Genomic DNA, 6,000 nt, shown 5'->3' with positions numbered 1-6,000 from the left:
TATAATGTTCTAAATAGTATGATCACGTCATACCATCTATAGTGAAGTTGAATGGACACTGCTATTAATTTATCCTTACGGATGTTTTCCTTGTTTTCAAGATATTTTAGATGAGCAAGAAGACTGACTATTTTATAGAATATAGGTCGATACTTCGGATAGTCTTTTGAACAGTTAAAGAAATAGAAATCAGTGATACGATTCGTAATTTTGATTATGTTTTTCAGTTATGATGACTATTTGTTTTGTCAAACCAGCAGATAATATGTGGTAATTGAATTAATATAGGTTTTCGCGATGCAACAAAAAAAGTTTTAAGTACTTATTCAAGAATGGAAAAGGGAGGTATGGTTAGAAAATAGAAAGGATAATATGTTTTTTTTTATGAATAAGAAAAACAAGATATCTGAGAGACACATGGTATGAAGAATGTTACTCTTTTAACGCTCTCCAGACGTCTGGCTATATGTTTGGTTTTATTCACTAATACCCATCAGTACAAGACTTGTATAAAATACATTGTATAAAGCTTGCCAGCCAAATAAAAAAGAAAGAAAATGTAGAGCTAAAATTCTAGGGCAAAAATCTTGATCAATATTTCGTAGAAACTAAAGACTTTCAGCAATACGTGATGTAATGATTCCTTTCAAAATAATCTTCATGACTTTAACATGGACTTCAGTCGTTGTTCTATGTACCTAACAGTCATAGGTCAAACTAGAAACTGACCCCAACATACCCGAGATATGAGAGTGACGATAATAACGTGAATACTAAAAGAACTTTAACATTGCATAAACATGCAATTTTAAAAAGACGTACCTTCTATTTCATTAGAACGCGAGTTGTGCTCTTTTAGAATTAGCTTATTCAATTGTAATTCGATTTTCAGATGTCGTCGCGACTCAAAAACGTCATTTGTCCGTGACGTTGATGTTTTGACGTCTCGTGATTGCGATCCAATGTTATACAACGTCAATCTATTGACCTGTTTATGTACAATCAATACTTACCTCCAAAGGAAAGTCACTCCTTATAAAAATGCTTATTTACCGAGCCCAGCGAGCGATGAATTTATTATTATAAACCCAAGAGACCAGAATTGTAAACACGTAGGAAAATTCCAACAACGAACTAATAATTCACGATAAATATGTACACTTATTCATAAACGAGTGTATCTTTCCCTAAAGTATGAATAAATTGCCCGTACCGAGAATTTATCGTCTTTAAGAGTAACGTAAGTTATTGGCAGACGCGCTCTTCTTAATTAGTGCGTTGTCCCTATTTGAATATCAAACCTTCAAATTGTATCCCAACTCACCGAAAAAAAAAACAAAAATAAAAGAATATCCATTTTCAACTGTCACTGCTTAACGTCAAACTGAGCACTTGAATATAGAGCGACCGCCACGTTCAGAATTTGAAATAAAACTGCATGAAAACCAATATGGCGGGGCGCGGACGACACGCGTCGCCTGCGCATCCGTACCGACTACTCCTTAACTAAGTTTGATTAGCTTTAAATAGCGATGCCCACATTATCTACTTATTCCATTGAAGAGCCGAGGGGAGGTGTGGGTCTCCCTTTATTTCGATGACTGTAGTATACCAGTGTAGGCCGACAACTTAAATACCGTTCGTCCTATTGAAACTGCGATTTTCCTGGCTTGCAGGAAGGAATTTAGTATTTTATTGCTAATTTGAGGATAAAAATACCATGATTTGTAACAATGTCTGAAATAGTTTCCCCTTAATGATGACTAATTAATGTTTTTTTCGGTAGACACAAAGGTCAGCTTTAGTTTTATGGTGACATTGGGGAAGTCCATTAAGTAGATATTCCTACCTATTTTTGTAATTTAATGGTAAAATTTTCAGAAAAGTTATATGAAGTCACATCACATGCTGCATATTTTCACACCTTTTTCCATTCCTTTTTAGCGCAGTAAGTAGTGTATGCGACAGTTTCTCAGAGGTCTCGGGTCCGAGTCTCGAGTTTTTCTGACACGCACCGTTGGCTGGTTTCTATGAAACTGGCCTTCAGAAGATCTTACCGTATCTTTCGCAACATTTGTTTGAAGACTGGCGCAGCTAATCTTTGCTGGATTTAAGTGTTCTCCCGTAATTTTAAAGAGATAGGTCTGGTCAAGTTCAGGTTTTGTACTTTTCATGACGTCATACTTAGCCGCTTAAGAAAGCTATAATTTCTCCTAAAAAATAATAAATAAGTACGCTTCAATACCTAGTCATAAGTGTGTTTAAGTCTTTTTCAAATTCCTCGGGAGGTGAATGTAGTTTGTTGTTAAAGTCTTGAATCCTTATCCTATTGCTTAAGAAGCGTATTTTGTTGCTTAATTTTGAACTCCTATCCGGTTGCTTAGGAGGGGGGAAGGTAGTATGTTGCCTAGGTTTTAAATCCATATTCGTTTGTTTGTGAGACGAAATTAGTATAACATGTTACTTAGGTTTTAAACCCTTGTCCACCAGTTTAAGAGCTGAATGCTTATACAACTCTTATTTCAGTAACATTTTGTTTCAAAAAAGGTTTCTAAATAAAACATATAAAGAGAAACGAACTACAAAATTAAATTAAAATAAATGTTCGAGCACGCACTTCGCACGAAGTGATAGAGCTATAGTTACGTATTCAGTACTAGCGGGGATGATGTTATTATCTGAAGATCCATGTCAAAGTTTGAATTACTGTATCGCGATAGATTACGTTGTATGTATACGACTATGCGTGTGGTGCAACGGTTATTTGTCGGCACTATGCAATGAATTTATTACTTTGATTTAGAATGAAATCTTTTACGTGTCAAATAGGTGTTATATTTGACACACATGTATCTCGGCTGACAACTAGTGTGCATCAAATTGATGGTCACTATTCGTTGCTGTTTGAGGTAACGAGTTAATCATTAAAATTGTAGGGTGGAAACAATGTACAGCTTGGCTTACAAATAGTTGTCAACTGAGGATACGTGATAGTTCCTTGGTGTCCGTAATAGGAACAAAGCATGCAATACAATATTATTTTCTACAGGATATTCAATAATTACCAAGTATTATTACTGGTCCATTCTGGTTCAACATTATATGAACTGACCTATCCTATCTGGCGAGTACAGACCGAAGGACGTTTTTCTTTTGTTTTCATTATCAAAAGATAACAATTTGAGAGTTTTGGACTTTGATTATAAGTAAAATCAGAGAGATTAAGCCGGAGTGACCACAAACAATTTAAATTCTGTTTTATTGCGAGTTACATTAGGAGCTTTTAACATTTTTTTTTCGTTCTTTCTGCCTCAACTATATGTATTTTTATCGATCTGAAAAACCATTTTAATTCCAACAACTTTACGTTTGCAAGATATCGTACGTATTTATACAATATATTGAGTTTAGAATATTTAACGATTATTTGTTCTCCAATTAAATTTTATATTCTCTTTAACAAATAGATTTTAAATACGATTAAGCGTCACATCCTACTCATGAGGTCATTTCCGGCGGAAACGGCGCTTATTCTTACATAATTGAATTTGATTCAATTAACTTAGCCACTGTGTACTGGTGAGCCGATTTGTACTTATTACTGCTTATTAGCAAGACACTTGTTTGACATTCATTCATAAATATGTTTCTTTGCAAAATTTATACATACAAAACTAGTGCATTTTCTTAACCTTGCAATGAACAAACATTTCATTTCAGTATGTAAAAAATGGTTATCTGATCCAATATTCAACCATAACTGAATCCAAATTGACCATTGATAGAACACTACATTATTAATGAATCCATCTTTTAGCAAAAGTTTATGAACTTTTGTGGTTTCGAACAAAATTTTGTAGTTGTGGCGTTCTCCAAAAAAAGTACGAGAGATCTTAAAGAAATGCTAAACCAATCATTGTTATTGACGGCCTAATGGAGTATAGCAAAATCACTTTAATTGTGAGAAAAGATCAATTTTCAGCAATGTATTTATTTATTTATGAGGCATGTCAACAGAAAAAACATCAATAATTACAATAATTTCTGTAGTTAATATAATGTATTCCGAAATAAATATTAAGTTTATTTCGGAATACTTTATATAGCTGCTTCTAAGAATTGTAGTGATTCACGAAACAGTAAAAGTTATTTCCTAATTATATTTAGTGCGGGTTAAGATTGCCGTCAAGACCCCTGATCTCTCTCATTTAAACTCATAAGTAATTTCCTATGCGTCAAACATCGAACAGATTTTATTGGCTTAATTATATGTTTAATTTGATTAATTGTTTTATATGCAAGCACCATCTGTATCACATAAGTAACTGATTGTCGACTTAGAATTCTAGAAAATTCTCATTAAAAGAACGGAATATTACGGTTAAACTTGACCTATCAAACCAGTAAGTTGTTAAATGTGGGTGTGGCAACATGCCTACCTACTGTGCACCCCAACTCCAATTATATTAAGGAGAAAAATACGAATAAAAATAATTTTGCATTCAGTCCACAGGTAACGAGGGAGAGAAATTGATAAACATATGTTATGTACATAAAAAACAAACATTTCAAACATGTAGTCCTCCTTTTTGAAGTTGGTAAAAATACAGGCAAAGTTATCTCTATAGAAAATCTGCATGTATGTATTTCGTATTCATATCTTGTTTATAGCGATATTGTTAATCTCAGGAAATGCCTCGTAGAGTCTCACAGATTGACCGCGATTGAGTAATCGTAGCTGTTGACGTAGATCGCTCTACGTACTACTGCCGTAGCAATGCAAATGTTAGAGAACTGCTTTTAAACTAAAATCAATAATATTGTTATATTTTGTCCTTCTATCCTTTGTTCCCACGTTTTGGAAACGCCGGGAGGGAACACCTTTGACCACATTTTGATGTCTTGCAGAAAGTTCAGGTGCGTAGTATTCGTAACCGGCGGTCCTGTATGACAAGATGCATGGCTGTAAATTTGAAAAGTAAAGTTTGTAAGAATCATAGCAAATGGCGTTCTCCCTATGGAAAGAAGGCGTGATTTTTATTTATGCATGACGTATGTTACAATCAAATATAAATTTGTCCTTCTGACGTTTTCGTTAATACGAGTATTGTGATGTTTATGGAAAACCCGAAACTGTAGGAGAATTTTAGGTCAATCCATTGTCCTTATAAGGAAGACGGTATACGGTAGGCTACATTTTGGTGGGGATTTCCCTGAAAATTAAGACATTAAACAGTAAGTATAAAACTTAATGAGTAGATAAAATTGCTTGCGAGGTCTACACCCATCCATCGCCTATGCATGATAGTTTGATTGATTCAATTCTGCAAAACGTGACCCAGGCTTAAGTGCAAAATGGTCCCACTGCAATCGAATAATCGCTTCACAACGGCTCAAAAATAGTATAATATGAGTTGAACAGCTCACACCCGGTGATTTGAATCCATTAAACTTGGTGCACACTAAGTGACAACTTCCCTATTGGGGAGCCGTCGCCTCCTTTGTGATTTGATGCATTCACACAATGTGAACACTTTGGAGCACTGAAAACTAAGTATACATATGTTGGCGTGGTGAGAACTAATACGTGATAGATGTTTGCTAGAACATTCGATACTAAGAATTTCAACAATGATGGTTTTAGAGAGGTTTATAGAGCTTTAGGGCTTGCTCAGGTAAATAAATCGCAAGGAGGACGTTGACGTTGACTGAAACACCTTCTTTTTTAAAAAATCCAAGATATCATACAGAACCTTATTGGCGCAGCATAGTTAGGTATAACATCAATTATGAAAAGGTGAAAATACAAATAAGTAACTTCGTAATGGCGTCATCAATTAAAGCATGAAACGAAGGGCTAAAATTTGTTTTATCACAGCCGATCGAATCGTACTTAAAATGATAACATACCACAATTTTACAAACAAATAAACCTGGCCACATGTGCCCTGCCAGACTGCGTGAGGGACTAGACGCATAGTCCACCACGCTGGCCAAGTG

This window comes from Anticarsia gemmatalis, chromosome 24, assembly GCF_050436995.1.
Source record: "Anticarsia gemmatalis isolate Benzon Research Colony breed Stoneville strain chromosome 24, ilAntGemm2 primary, whole genome shotgun sequence".
In the NCBI taxonomy this organism is placed as follows: domain Eukaryota; kingdom Metazoa; phylum Arthropoda; class Insecta; order Lepidoptera; family Erebidae; genus Anticarsia; species Anticarsia gemmatalis.
This window is presented reverse-complemented; position numbering follows the sequence as displayed.